Genomic DNA, 13,705 nt, shown 5'->3' on the forward strand with positions numbered 1-13,705 from the left:
TAGCACCTTTTTGGATGCTCAAAGTACAATTAAATCAAGGTCAGACAATTTCAGAAGCAAAGTTTCTTGGTCCCTATGCTGAACTTAAGACAACTGTCTGTAATGAACTATTATTATTTAATTTACAATCTTTGCATTCTGCACTTGTTCACTTTTTTCTTTTTTATTGGGTTGAATTTTTACATATTTATCCCATTTTAATTCTTTTTTAATAGAATCATAGAATCACAAGGTTGGAAAGCACCTCTGAGATCATCGAGTCTAACCATACCTATCTGCCACTAAACCAATTCTCAGTATTCATATATTTATGAAGGTTTTAAAGAGTTTTTTCTCTTCCTTTTTCCTTTGCTTTATATAGATTCTTTTCCTTCTTTGCCTGTTCCACCTCTTTGCCTGTCTCACATGCATCTTTGAAGACCACTGGGGAAACCTTGCAAATAATCAGATATTACTTTTATAAAAAAATTTGGATGCAGTGTTAGGTGATGCTGAATAATGATTGTGCTCCTTTTTGCATGGCCTTTGGAAGAGATCAAGCAGTGCAATGAATTTGACCTTGACCTTGCTACCTGAATGTTAATGATTACATATAGACATTGCTTGTTCTAAGTCATGAAAAATGCATGCACCAGACTTGCTTCTCACTCACTGTTCAGTAGCTGTTTGGGTATAATTTATTCTTGAGATGACAGAATGCAGTTTACAACTTGTATCCTGTATACCTAATGAGACAATTATTCCAGGAGAGTCTGAGCTATTCAGCAAAATTGACACAGAGCAAACAGAAAGACTGTGCTGGAAATGGAGACCAAGTTGGTTTAACCTGAGGGGCTCCTGGTTAGGCTGTCATTTGCTTGCCTGGAACTTCCATTGGTGGAATATGTGATCTCGTAGATCTCCCCTAAAAGGTGATTCAAGCCAGGTTTCCCAAGGCCGTCTGCAAAATATTTGGACATTCAGAAGATGCTGCTCATCTCTGAATATTAACTAGGACAGTAATGGTAAGTAAACTGAGAAGGGGTGAGGGGAGAGGGATGGGTCTTTCCAACTGGCACAGTGAGAATGACGTCTGCCAAAGGAGGGAGACAGCCAAGAGGCAGCATTCAAGTTGTAAGAAGAGATAGATCAATGTCTTCCAAAGCACTGTAATGTGATACATATATTTAACACATTATTTTTAGTTTACAAATGTTCAAATGTTTGTTGACAGGAGTGACAAATATAATGTGCGCTCGGGCGTGAGGAGCAGGAATGAAACACACTGACTCCAGACAGACTACTCGAAGAAGTCTCCTTGTAATCTAAACAAACACACACCTGCAAATTCCTCCCAAGTCTGCCAGCTGAAGCTCAGAAGATGACTCACATTGTGCTTGGCTGGAACACTCACTGAGTTAGGCCTGTGTGGACACGGCATTTCGTGCGATGCCATGGGACGCTGAGTAGCTGGGAGCACTGATGTGGCAATGCAGCAGTTTTGAACAAGGACTTCCTGAGGAACTGAAAAACATCTACCAGCAGAGTTATTTTTTAAAAAAAGATAAATACAGTTCAACATAGCAGAGGTGGACAGAGTATTTAAACACAACTGCAGGTCTGGATGTGATGTTTATCTCTTTGACTGAACTTCCCAAGGTCTCTTTAGTAATTCTGGGTGTCAGCTCTTACTCAGGAAACAATCCCGATGAGATCAGCACAGGTTTTGATCAAAACCCACAAGTATTATGTGTTAATAATATCAAATAATGTGTATTAACCTTTAGATAGCCAGCTTCCAAGATACACGTAGCTGGCATTTCTTCATGGAATTGGGAGTGGAGAAGAAAACACAATATGTGATACCACAAGTTGCTATTGGGTGCAGAACCCAATGAATGTGGAAACACCTAGCACAAAAACATAGCATTAAAAGCTAAGAAGGGGCTCACCTTTGTCCTTTTTTATTATAATTTGAATATACTTACTCTGTTTCAAAGGATAATGGTAGAATGTAATTATTCTTAAAAATGACATATTTTTAGTAGGTTTGAATTATTCAGAACATCAGAATAGTCCGAGGACACATTTTTCAGTGAGTAGCTATGTCAACACTGAGCATTTAGGTATGAGCAGGGTGGGAGGTGCTTTGCCACCTCTTTCTGTGGGGTGCACAGCTGGACTAGGACAGGCAGGCACAGCCGTATTGCAGAGCAGGAACCAACATTAATCTGTCATTGAGAACGCAGAGGGACCATGAAATCCTGGCTGTTCACATCCTGAGTCTGCTCCTCCAGCTAACAGTTCTGTCTGGATGGCCTGCAGTCATGGAATACTTATTTCATGTTCAAGTATTGAAAGTATGTTGCACCTGTGTTTCATTTTTTAAAAATCCTGAATTTAAGCCCATGCTAGCTTTCTCATTGCCTCAGTAACAACTAGGATATTACCAAGCTTTTTCAATAGAATGACACTATGCAGAGCAGGGCATAGTCATTACATTCTTGAATATGTTCTTTGATTTTGTTGATGGGGATGTGCTCTTTAGAGAAAGGGAGGAGGGAAGATTGTGTTTTCATTGGTACCTTTTTCCTGGAAATGAACTCGAACTGAGATTGAGATTTGGAGCTGGTGCTCTGCTCAGTCATTCTTTTTCTTCAGAATCATACACAAGAGTAAAATATGTTTTTTTCTTCTACTTTTCTGATGTTTAGTTTTGTTCCCATGGTGACAGGTGCTTTGTAAATACCTGAGAGAGGTGCTGTGTGCTGTGGGATAAACAGCTTCAAAATGCGTGTGATTCAGGAAGGAGTCCTACTTTTCTTGTCCCTTCTGCTCAGTCACAATATATCTCAGACACTGAGTCCGAGGTTATAAAGAACATATACATGTCAAAATTGCATTTTCTGTGTTATATTTGACTAGATTTGAAAGTCCTGGTCAGAGGATTGCATTAAAGAAAACAAGATCTAAATAAGCAAAGTCGGGGTTCCAAATTTGATTTTGAATGCATGATGGGAGGGAAAAAAAATAAACAAGAGAGATAAGACTCTGACAAAAAAGAAATTCGGTACAATTTCCCAAAATGGAATATTTTTGTATCCATAGTTCAGAACTGGAATAAAAATGTTATCCTTCACTTCTGTTTCTGCAACAAGGATGCACAAGACATGGGGACAAAGAGTGAATCCGCTCCAGTTGTCTAATTGGACAGTCTCGTTGCTGAATGCCAGCCTGACCTAAATGGAACTGAAGGATTTCACCAAGCTTTCATCCTTTTATATTTTCTGAAGTTAATCTTCCTTCCTTTGTGTTGCTCTCACTAGGCTGCAGCTAAGAGAACAAGAGGTACAGCTGAACTCTGAGCATCTTTCCATGTCCAGCTGATAAGGAGGTGGTTTGCCTGAGGCTAGAGCTAAGTGACCTATTCATAATAAATGTTTTTCAATTAATTTAATCTTTTCTCTTGCACATCAGTTTGTCATGAAGAGACTAGTTTTTATAAATACTTCCCTTGTCTAATGTCATTTGATGAATGTTTCAAGAGAAAATAAAGTAACTGCCTTTGTATTGCTTGAAAACTGTCACTTCAAAGCTATTTGCCAGTAGTTATGGATCACTACTACAAATAAGAATAAGCAGATGAGATTGTAAGGACCACTGAGAGGACAGAGCAGTGAGTAGCATCTCGTTGGAAATAAGCTTTTGAGTTTCAGTCACTACAGCCAAGTTTGTTCAAGTTTTCTCTACTCTCCAAACTAACGATGGATGATGCGCCTGTACTGCTTGATTTTACATGTGTATGGTAGCGTGCAATACAGCTAGAACAAAAGTTACAGTAAGGCTGCATTTTGCCTCACCACTTCCCTGGGATTGACAGCCTTCTCCCTTTTCCCAACAAACTGCCGAAGTGGAGATTTTAAATGTGTAAGGTGGGAGGAAAAAATACTCCAGAACATGTCTCAGTCTACCATCCCTGTCAGCTCTGCTGCAGAGAGGTGGATCATAAAGAGAAGAGAGATCTGAGGATGCAAAAGATTTTTATGGTATATGAAATTTTGATGGAGGGGGCTGCAGCATTTGCAAAATATTCAGTGTCATTTAAACAGATGAAATAATGAAGAACAACAGAAAAGCAAAAATCCTGAAAACATAAAGCAGTGAGTCTTGATTTGCTATGTTAGTCCATGGATTTCCCGTTATCCTCTCAGTTCTACAGATGAGAGATTTTGCTGCTTCCTCCCAGTTGCCACTCCTCAGATTAAAAGCCTGAGCTTTGTGACATATGGCTGCTTCAATTGCAGCAGATCTCTGGGCTTGTCTCCAACAAACTGTAACTCCAATTTACCAGAATGGTGCTTATAGACGTCCAGCTAAAATGCCCAGTTATATCAGGAAAAATGCTTTCCCAATGGTACTGTTTGCTACTGAGCAGAATTTGACGATCATTTTGCCTGTTATGACTTTTATTTTCATAAAGAATGCAGACACAAAATACTTAATGTGATGTCCTAATTAATGCAAATATGCCAAAACCCTTTATTTTTTCCAGAGAAAATTATATTACACTGTTCGATTTCCACATTTCGTGGCTGCATATTTTATATACTGTAACCATGGTTACTGTGTCATTAAAGTCTATTCAGAGGGAGTTGGGCATAGCATAGAGCTATCACAGAGAATGATTGCTTTTGTAAATTTAAAAGAAGCTCTGCAACTAATTAGTGTGAGTTTGTGTAAATTGGACCAATGGAGAGCATGAAATTTGGAACAAATTATTGTAGAGTCTGAAGCAAATGGAGAACATTTTTATTTGATTTAGGAACTTGCCTTCTGCATCACAAGCCTCTTAAACTTTTAACTGTGTAAGGCTGAAGCCACACAGTGGCATAATGCTGATAGCAGGAATGGAGATAGCCCTGGCTGAGAATAGGGGTGAATGGTCATAAATGGGAAATACTGGTGCCCTGCAGAAAGCTGGGGCAGAGCAAGCCTGGGCTATTCTGATTTTGCATCGCTTGGAAATTTTAGAAGGAAATTAAGGTGCTTAGGATTTTTTCAACCTTGCCTACTAACTTATTATACCTTTTGTCCGTGCAATGCACTATGTACTTGGAGAATGAGATTCTTTTATCTTCTTTTACTGCCCAGCCCTGTAGTAGTAGATGCAAAGTAGGATCTTGCAGTCACATTTCCTTATTGTTTCTTCAGACACTGAAGTCCTCATCAGAAAGCATCATATCCACAGCCACGTAGATGCCTAGCTGTGTTTATATTGTATGGGAAGTTGAATATGACAGCCAATTGACTTTCTACCTTGGATGCTAGGAACAACTTTTCCAGCATGCCCTCCAGCCTTTCAGTAGTTGCGTGATTTGTGGCATCCTTATATGTTAATAAAACTTTCTCTTTGCCACTGAACATGTGTGTTTAGTGAATACACGTGTGTTTTTGTTTCACCAGCCTTTGAAACATCTGCATGGGCCAATGTCGGTGGCAGGTTTGAGTGACTGCACAGAAGTGAAGGTACATGGGTGACAGCTTCCAGCAGTGAAGCAGTTAATGGTCTGTCCTTGTCCTGTTTCTGGCCATGTACAGCCAACCACCCCCCAACTGCCAACAGCCAGCAACTGACAACTCTGCTTTTGGCAAATTTTCCAAGTTTCATCTTTTATTATATTTGGCAGATATTAACAGCTAAGAGCTAACTGCTCCTGATGGACTCAAAAAGCCTAACACTGTCCTGATCTGAGCTTATGCTTTGTATTGTGTTGCTTGTGTACAACTGGGATAAAATAGGCCTTTTAACTTCTCCAGGGTCTCAGAGAATAGGCAGAAAATCTACAGCATCTTTGCCACGTGATGGTAAGAACGAACTACACCAGGCCTAGCAAAATCACTGACCTTCCCCATACTTTGTTCCTTGCATCCTAAAAGAGGAGCTGTGGAAGGAACCACATTGGCCACAGCAGCATCAGGGAATGTACTTCCTCAAATGAATGAAGAAAAAGAGAATATAAAATCTTGAGCAGTCACTAACAATCATATCTCTTCACCATTATCGAATCTGATCCCTAAAAGCAGCTCTGCACAGCTTAGCTATCAGTACTCAGCATGATAACTTTGGCCAGAGAAGATGCAAAATCTGTGTTTCCCATTGACCCCAGCCCATTTGGCCAGTCACAGTCTGGTGAAAGCAGCCCTCAGACAAGCACCTGCTAAGCAGGATGAGGAGAAACCCTGTCAGTGCTAAAAAGCACTTAATATTGCGTAGTCTTTTCATAGAAGCACATCTGTATCAAATAATTTTGCTACTTTTATTACAAGACTGTTAATTGAATAAATAAGACCAGTATCAGGCACAGGATTGTGTATCTGAGTCTTCTCCCTGACCTGATCACGATTGGAGCTGCAATTTTGAGGTTCAGGCTCTCTGCCAACATTTTTTTTTCCACTGAGAGTTCTTGCTTTTTTTCTGCATCTGTTCACTTATCAAATTTATCTGCAGGATACCTGCGCCCTTACCTAGGATAATACCCTGTCAGAAGGTAGGTAATAGCATGGTGCAGTATAACATTGCTATGTAGCAACACTATGATGAAATATCTAGGCAGCGTGTCAGAAACATTGTATTTATCTTTCTGTGGTATTTTTGCATCATTTTGGAAAAGGCCAAGTATGTTTGTGATGATGTGATGTTATCAGAGAATATTTTAATACCTGTTTTGCAATCAGAGTGTTAACAATGGGAGAGAAAAGCACTTTAACTCCATTATCACCAGTAGCAGGTGATCCTGCACCACCTCATTTGTGATATTACAACAAAACCAGCCTCTAGCCTTGGTTAGAAAGACTGGCCATCACCAATAAGTTTAGGCTGAGCTCTGTTTCCCTCTTTTGTATCACTCCCTGGCAGAGTATAAACTACTCACTGCTAATTCAGTGTAGAAACACACTCCATCTCAGTTAAAAATCTTTAACGTATACGTGAGAGACACATTTGTGTGGAGGAAAAGAGAAAAACTGCCCTCCTGGCAAATGCAGTAAGCACATAATCCTCCACGTGATGGTGGCTTGCAGCAAGCACAATGCCACAAAACTCCAGAGCACTCCACTTGCTACCTAAGTCTGCCGCTTTTGTTCATGGCTACAGCTAAATCCATGTCACGTTTCCCATTAAGTTAGTAAATGCTCATTTCACAGAAGCCCTTACATTTTTTTTTAACATTTCCAAAAATAAAGCATAACCAGAGGGTTCCTGTTATGTAACATAAATATTTTATTATCTTCCACATTACTGATTTGCAGAAAAAAATCTAGGCACACTTTTGGCCTCTTTCATTAGGTAGCCTTGAAAAATATGATGCCATATTGCACAAGTTTTCCTCCTACATAACCATGGAATATTGCATTACATATACCTAGCTGTTTGCCAAATTGATGCCTGAAAAGACAGGAAAAATTAAAGTCTTACAACATCTTACAACAACTGCTATTGCTTTTTATCTAAAAGTAGTTATGCCTGGCAATGTATTCTTTTTCTGCATCACAGGCACCCTTGTTCTCATATATTTCAACAATGCAAAATTCTAAGTTTTGCTGGATCCATCATTCTCTATGACAGCTGTAAAAGTTAAAGTACAAATCCTGTTGGACTAACAGAGTGGGCATCTCCGTGCTTTTATTAATTTGATGGGTTTCTGTTCCAGCTGTAAATTGTATATGAACACGCCTGTGCTTAAGGCAAGGACATAGGCTCCTCTGAGCGACCTGAGACAGGGAAAAGAGGAAGAAATCAGGCACACACGGTACCTTTGCAAGGACCCAGTCTCTCATTCATGCAGTTCATACAGGTCTGGTACTGGTGAGGGCATACACAGCACGGCGAAGCCTGCCAGCAGCCATTAGCTTTTCTGGATTTCCTCCTCATTGTGTGGAAGCTTTGGGAAGCAGCCACCAAACAGGGTTTTGCATCTTATTCTTGGCCTCAGAATGACCTGTTCCTTAGTGTGCAAACGGCCATTTTGCAGACATAGCAGGCTTAATCAATACAAGCAAGTAAGGTACAATTACCTTTGGCTGCAAGGCACATTTTCCAGGAATTGGAAGTAGATACGGCTACTAGATAGCCAGCTTCTCCAAGCATTGTCTTCCTCAAATCTTTTCCAACTGTACTTTCAGCAAGTGCTTTACTTCTATAGGATTTCTAGTCATGTGGTAGTTCTCTGCTGAGTGTCTTGGATCCTACCTGTGCCTTGGGCATTCACATGAAGTGCTCACACAACAGGCTAGACGTGTCCATCAAGGGCCACTGCTCATCCAGAGAACCTCAGTGCATCCACAGCACTAGCCTTCAGCCCATTTGCTGCCAGTCTGACATTCTCCAAAGGACAGAAGATATCTGGCATATGTGCTGTTTGGTCACATGCAAAAAGCTCAGGAGGTCTCAAACATCAAGGACTAGACTGAGGAAAACCAAACTAGGTTATGCAGCAGTCCAGCCTGGGGCTTGCTGCAGAAAGAGCCAGAGGGGAGGAGGTTGTCACTGCAGAATCAGCAATGTCAAAGTAAAGGTACCAACTTGTATAAAAAACCATTCTTCTTATTAAAGCATTTCATGTACATAACAGGGTATCACCCAACACAGTCCTTGTTGTTCAAGCACTACTTAAGGTTATGTCAGCCTGGCATAATGAAGCTCTCCGTTTACCAGATATCAAGGCTATTTAAGGTTTGTGATAACATTGACTTCATTTTTATTTTAATTACGTGCCAGAGATACCAGTAATATTTTTGTATTCTTGCCAAAGAAAAGCTTTTAATATTTACAGACAGACTTTGAACATGCCAGCTGGCTGATGCTCAATTTGAGTTCTCTTCAAAACAAAATTATTAGAGTCATTTACGTAAGTCTCATTGACAGTTTACTTTAGCGCTTTTTTTCCAAGACATCAGTGTTAGCATTTATGATTTATTTTGTCGTCTTCTGTGGGGAAAAGGAAAGCCCTTACCTCTGTATTCATATTAACATTTATATAAATCAGCCAGTAATCACTTGAATCTCAGAGGTGCGTGCCATGTTTTAAACAAGGTGCAGTTCAACTCCCAGGCACAAAGCCAGTAGATGGGGCCATCCGGGAAATGCACACAGCCGGCTACCAACCACAAGCCAATGCTCCAAAAAGTTTTGGTACATGGGTTAGGCAATGCTAAGTCCCATGAAACATCTCATTGGGAAATTTCATATGTTGATATAGCCCTGCTTATTTTTGCAGAAGGATTCAATGACATGGCGTAACTTCTTCTCTCCTCTCCTTTTTTTTTTTTTTCCCCTCAGGCTTTTAGCCCCAAATCTTGCTCCTCCTTTAGTCTTTTCACAAAACCACTAATTTAGCCCTGATTATGCCTGGGATTCCTCACCTGTGCTGTGTTATTCTGGGCTTTTTTTCTCTTGCAAAACCATCAACACACACATCATTCATATTTTGAGTGGACCTTGATTTTCAATAGTAGCACAAGCTTGTATGGCTTCTGCTAATACTGGTCAGAAAACTGTCCATCTTTTAAGACAGCTGTAAGAAAGGAAGCTGCTGTTTTGCTCTACCTGCTTTACTCATATTCAACACAACTGTTATAAATTAGAATGGAAGAGTTATTTGGCTTATTCATTTGCAAACTACCACGTATGGTGCTGCTTTAAGAAGGGAGTCATGGGCAGGCAGGAGGAAGGCAGTTGTTCCTTGTGCCTGGCAGCTGCCCAGAGGTGAAGCCAATCCTTCACGATGGGGAGATGATGCCTCCACAAAGAATGATGGATATGGCCCAGTGGAAGAAGACTCTAGACCACACGTTCACTTGGTGGATTTTCTTCTCTGGACCTTCGTGGTGCTCTAGATGACCTGTTCCAGCCATGGTCCTGCAGGACTATGTATTTTGCACAGGAAACATAGCGCTATAAGGTCCATCTGACCCCACAGGAACTTTTCCAAGTGCTCCCTCTTAGTTGGGACTCCATTAGTACAATCAGCCAGGCTACAGTGCAACCAGGATACATTTGTACAACAACCAGCACTGGAGCAGCCCGTGCTCCCTGGACTCCTGCAAAGTTGTGTCTGAGCTGGCAGACTTTCAGTCCCCAGAATGGGAAGAAACACCTCAGTGGCCACAGTGGAGAGATACTTGTATCTTTAGAGATGGGAAGGACATTTCTGGACAAAGTAATACAAAGAGAAGGGAACACTTACACCAGGCTCTGTCCACTGACAGTGGTAAGACAGTTCTTAGGAAAGCCATGTGCTTCACATTTCAGAGCTAACAGTCTCTTCAGTCCTGCTGATGACCAGTCTAATGGGCACAGGACAGTCTCAGGTCTGCTACCAAAAGTAGATTAGTCCTTAGGGCTCCCTCAGCCACGCAGACAATTTTGAGTTATGCCTCTTTTCTGAACCACCACGTGACAGAGGAGCCCTACCTAACTCTTTCCTTCCTTCACCTTATTCAAGAAAAGAAGTGATTCTGAAGTTCCCTTGCATTTCCATGTAGAGATCTCTGAGACCTGCTGTGATTCTGATGACAGCTTTCAGGACCTTTATCTACAAAGAGTACTCCTTACTCTTTGTATCTTGCTGAAAGTTCAGGGCACTGTGTACTTCAGTAGCACTGCTGAAAGATCAGACCTCTTCAAATACAAAGCCACATACTTAGGGCTTTAATTAATATTTCTTCATTCCTGTTTGCACTGGCAACTCCTAAAAATAGAATCATAGAATCATAGAATCACTAGGTTGGAAAAGACCCATTCCTATCAGTCACTAAACCATGCCCCTCAGCACCTCATCCACCCATCCTTTAAACACCTCCAGTGAAGGTGACTCAACCACCTCTCTGGGCAGCCTGTGCCAGTGCCCAATGACCTGCTGATTGAATCCTGACATAGTAAGTGAAATAAGTATTGGTGTCCTTTTAGCATGAAAAAAATTTTGAGCGTATGTGTAGAATGACAAGAAAAGAAGAGAAAAGAAGAGAAAAGAAGAGAAAAGAAGAGAAAAGAGAAGAAAAGAGGAGAGGAGAGGAGAGGAGAGGAGAGGAGAGGAGAGGAGAGGAGAGGAGAGGAGAGGAGAGGAGAGGAGAGGAGAGGAGAGGAGAGGAGAGGAGAGGAGAGGAGAGGAGAGGAGAGGAGAGGAGAGGAGAGGAGAGGAGAGGAGAGGAGAGGAGAGGAGAGGAGAGGAGAGGAGAGGAGAGGAGAGGAGAGGAGAGGAGAGGAGAGGAGAGGAGAGGAGAGGAGAGGAGAGGAGAGGAGAGGAGAGGAGAGGAGAGGAGAGGAGAGGAGAGGAGAGGAGAAGAGAAGAGAAGAGAAGAGAAGAGAAGAGAAGAGAAGAGAAGAGAAGAGAAGAGAAGAGAAGAGAAGAGAAGAGAAGAGAAGAGAAGAGAAGAGAAGAGAAGAGAAGAGAAGAGAAGAGAAGAGAAGAGAAGAGAAGAGAAGAGAAGAGAAGAGAAGAGAAGAGAAGAGAAGAGAAGAGAGAAAAAAGGAAAGGAAAAGGTGGAGGAGGAAGCCGTATGTGAAAATATTCTTTCCCTGATCCATATCTGAATGTTCCCAGTCAACAAGCTCTCAAGTCTGCACTTGAACTGTGCATCAAACAAGCAGCCAATTTGTATCCTCTTTTCAAACTCATTCCAAACTGATGCATAACAGACGTGTACTAGCCAAGGTCATTACAAAGGTGTTTACTTTGACTGCAAACTAAATTCATCTCTCTTCACTCAGAGATAGTCAGTAATACTTGTAAACCAAACAATTGTAAGGCAAAGGTCTGACTTGAAGCTGCTGCTCATGTTGGAGCTGGGAGCATGGAACAGCTGTGTAACAGTGATATTCCCCTGGAGATGCTGAGCACAACCATATGATGAAGGCCAAGTTCAGAGATGAGGCTTTGGGAAAAGTCTCTGGGGCAAGCTAGTAATGCCTCCAAGGGCAATAGTAGAGCCTCTCTGAGGGCTGCCCTGCCTGCCTATGAGGGGCACTCAGTTTCTGGCCTGGCTTCATGTCACTGCCCATAAGCAGACCTATTGATGACTCCTTCTTAGAAAAGAGCCCTGACCCAGCTTGTTGCCAAGGCAGATGAGATCTGAAGCATCCCAAAGTCAGCCTTGAATGTCGTATTTCTTAAGCTGACTCTGAGAAACCCTTCAGCTTTGGCAGTCCCTGAAAGCAGCCGGTGTCAGGTCTAGAAAGTCCTACCTCATTTCCTTAGGAGGTGCAGACTTGTCCCAGGCTTCTGACATATCATTTGCAAAAACTATCTCACAATCCACGGTGGCTATTAAGTGGTCAGAGGATGTGCACCATGCCCCTACAGGCTGGAAGGACTCAGATGTATTAAAACTAGAGTGCAGACTGGCATAGGCACTTGGCTAGACAGGGGATCAACTTGTGCCAGAACCAGTGTGTATTATGAGCCTAATCTGGAGTAAACACAACAGTGCTGTTTTATCTGAACCTGTCTTGGTTCTGTGTATTTGCTTTATTTCATTTTGTCCTTGTGGGCCATATAATATGAATTTTACATGGTAATTTGGCATTACCTGTTGAATTTTTCACATGCATTTACAGTGTTACCAGGAGAGCGTGCTTGGCTGCTTCAGCAGGCAAACATTTTTCCAAACTGCTTGAACTTTCATCTCCTGGTTCTGTGATGATAGTGATAATGAATTAATAAATAGTAGCACACCCTGTGTAAATAAGGACAGTCATCTTCAAATCATTGCATATGTCCCATATTATGGCTTTTCAATGTTCTGCAACAGGAAAACACAAGTGCATCTAACTTACCTTAATGCTGCTAATGGAAGACAAAATGAGTTCTTTGCAATTAACTACCAGGCTCTTGACATTTCTGGCCAAATTCAGTACAGGATTTCATTTCCACTGTGGTGCTGCAGCTGCTAGCATTTGCCTGTGTCTAATCAAGCAAGAAGTTAACCTTGAATACCAAACACAAAATCTATAACCTAAAAGCTAGAACTAACTTGATTCCCTGAAGGTCACAGAATTTAAATAGAACGGAGCAAACCGATCTGAAAATAAAACATTCTGCATTATTCCAGGCATATAGCCATGTCTTTGATAAAGGATTTTCAAAGTGCTTATTAACCCTTTCCATAAAATAGTTTTAAGTAGCAAGAGCTTTGAGTCAATTCTGGCTGTGCTTATTCGAGGTTTAATCAAGCCAGTCCAGCACCCTAGGGCGAGGATGTCATTGGACCTGTGTAGTAGGGAAGAAGAAAAATGAGTCTTTCCTCTTCCTTTGCATGAGCATAGAGGTTAATATAATCCAATTCCTTGTGCTCCAGTAAATGGCAAAGAAGAGGCAGAAAAGAGCCAACCCTGCAGCGTGGGGGAGGCAAGAGTAGATTCTCCTTATCTGAAGGGAATGTGGCAGCCCAGCTCATTGTGTAGATGGAGTATCATGCCTGCTAGGTTTGCTCCATGCCCATGGGAAGAGCTCACCTCTTCTCCTTTCTGTTCTGCCCACAATGGTGCTTACAGCTACAGTACCTAATCCCGTGTACAGCAGTGGGAATTGTAATGGAGAAAAGACTGCCGACTCAGGTCTTCTGAGATTCACAGGATAAGATTCAAAGGACATATTTAGCTGTGCTGTCATTTCGTTTTCCAGAACCTCATTTACAGACCAAATATTTACTGTTCTTTTCATAAAAAATT

The 13,705-nt window shown here is 41.5% G+C and overlaps 1 long non-coding RNA gene across 1 annotated transcript in view; it reads left to right on the plus strand.

Moving 5' to 3' along the window:
* The first annotated feature begins 665 nt into the window (after nucleotides 1-665).
* Nucleotides 666-13,705, plus strand: part of LOC138719359 (uncharacterized) — a 35,674-nt gene continuing 22,634 nt past the window's right edge. The window contains exon 1 of the long non-coding RNA XR_011337203.1: nucleotides 666-1,004. This is a non-coding gene — a long non-coding RNA (uncharacterized lncRNA). The remainder of the gene's footprint in view (nucleotides 1,005-13,705) is intronic.

The sequence above is a fragment of the Phaenicophaeus curvirostris genome, chromosome 3, assembly GCF_032191515.1.
Source record: "Phaenicophaeus curvirostris isolate KB17595 chromosome 3, BPBGC_Pcur_1.0, whole genome shotgun sequence".
In the NCBI taxonomy this organism is placed as follows: Eukaryota; Metazoa; Chordata; class Aves; order Cuculiformes; family Cuculidae; genus Phaenicophaeus; species Phaenicophaeus curvirostris.